We start from the raw sequence: 1,610 nt of genomic DNA on the forward strand, positions 1-1,610 counted from the left end.
GTTCAGGACAAGCATGAAAAACTCACCACTCTTATGCCAATACGGTCGCAATGATGCTTTTAGGTACCGAAATGGAATTACCCCACTTACCACTACTGTGCATGTGTGTCAACGACAGAAAGGCAGATGTGGCAGTGGAAGGTGTCAAAGCAGTTTGGAGAGAAAAACAAAGTAAAGAACAAAAAAAAAGAAAGAAAACGATTAATCGATTATTAAATTAGTCATCGATTATTTTAATAATCGATTAGTTGTTGATTAATCGATTAATCGTAGCAGCCCTATTTTAAATACACATCTGATGGGAAAAATGGGAGATTAACTTCAGTAAAATAAAATCTTATGAAGTTACTGGAAAAGACTTCTAACAAAACAGTTTTTTTTTGTGTGGAGACTTCAATATTGACCTGGGTAATAAAACAGAGAGAAATAATATTGGTACATTTATACATTCAATGTAGTCTAAATCTTTATCCACTGATATTAAAACCTACAAGAATCACAACTCATAGTGCAACAATAATTGATAACATTTTCACAAACATAACAAATAAAGAGATTATGTGCAGTATTTTGATTACTGATGTAAGTGATCACTTACCAGTTTTCACCAGTGGTGTGCCGTCAGAGCCAGCACAGCCTTCTCTGTTGACCTGAACACAATCAGAATCACTACATTTTAGAATATTTTATATGTATTATAATAGTTATTAATATTATTATTAGAATATTATTATTTTTTTAAATATCAGTTCTCTTTGTTTCATAGTTTTTCTCCTGGCTCCGCAGCTTCCAGCAGCTTGTATTTATTTAGAGGTTTTATCCAATCATATTTCGATCATCATCTGTTGCTAGGGTCCACAAATCTGCCTCAGGGCTTCAGAACGAGCACCGGGAGGGCGAAACACACGACAGTGATACTGTTGCTTTGACCAATCAGGTGCTGAGGTGAAGACATCAGGGGTCAGATTTATAAAAGATTGCGTGGAAACCATACTAAAAATGAATGTATGGCCAAAAGACGAAAATCGCGTACGCCAAAAAAAATTTCAGGTTTATAAAACCGTGCGTACGCATGTTTCACCGCATTTTCCCTTTATAGATCACAGCTGTGCCTCATAATTTGCACACAAGGTCCCGCCTCAGGTTCTACCCTCTACACGCCCACACTCAACCATATAAACAGTCAATGCGAAGTACCTCGTGAATGTTAAGGTGTATTTAAACCAGTCAGCTGATCAATGTCAAAACAAGCGATTGGCCGGTTCAGACACGCGCTCCATCGTGAGTCTGGATGATGACAGGTGCTGAAAGCTGCTCACGTGAACAGATTGTAATTGACACAGATTTTACCTCATTTTGCAGGTTTACAGACGTTCAGAGTAATCTAATGATTTATTTCAAAAACTCAGCTTCAAATTAATTTTCTCAGAGGACGATAAAAACAATAAATAAAATAAGTCAGATAAAGTTAAGTTCACCGCTCTTCTCCCCGTCCTCCCACTCTCTGCTCTGTTATCTGCGGCAGGACGGCAGGTCGTGAGGAGGAAAGAAATTAATGAGTTGTGTGAACTTTTATTTAAGATTTAAGTTTTTTTTATTTCAAAGGTCCC

General features: G+C 37.1%; 1 protein-coding gene across 1 annotated transcript in view; it reads right to left on the reverse strand.

Annotated features, from left to right (window-relative positions):
* Positions 1 to 1,610, reverse strand: part of lnpk (lunapark, ER junction formation factor) — a gene marked incomplete in the record, with an annotated part of 42,781 nt that overhangs the window by 29,624 nt on the left and 11,547 nt on the right. The window contains 1 exon segment of the mRNA XM_014025314.1: positions 599 to 650.

This window comes from Austrofundulus limnaeus, unplaced genomic scaffold (assembly GCF_001266775.1).
Source record: "Austrofundulus limnaeus strain Quisiro unplaced genomic scaffold, Austrofundulus_limnaeus-1.0 Scaffold468, whole genome shotgun sequence".
Classification (NCBI taxonomy): domain Eukaryota; kingdom Metazoa; phylum Chordata; class Actinopteri; order Cyprinodontiformes; family Rivulidae; genus Austrofundulus; species Austrofundulus limnaeus.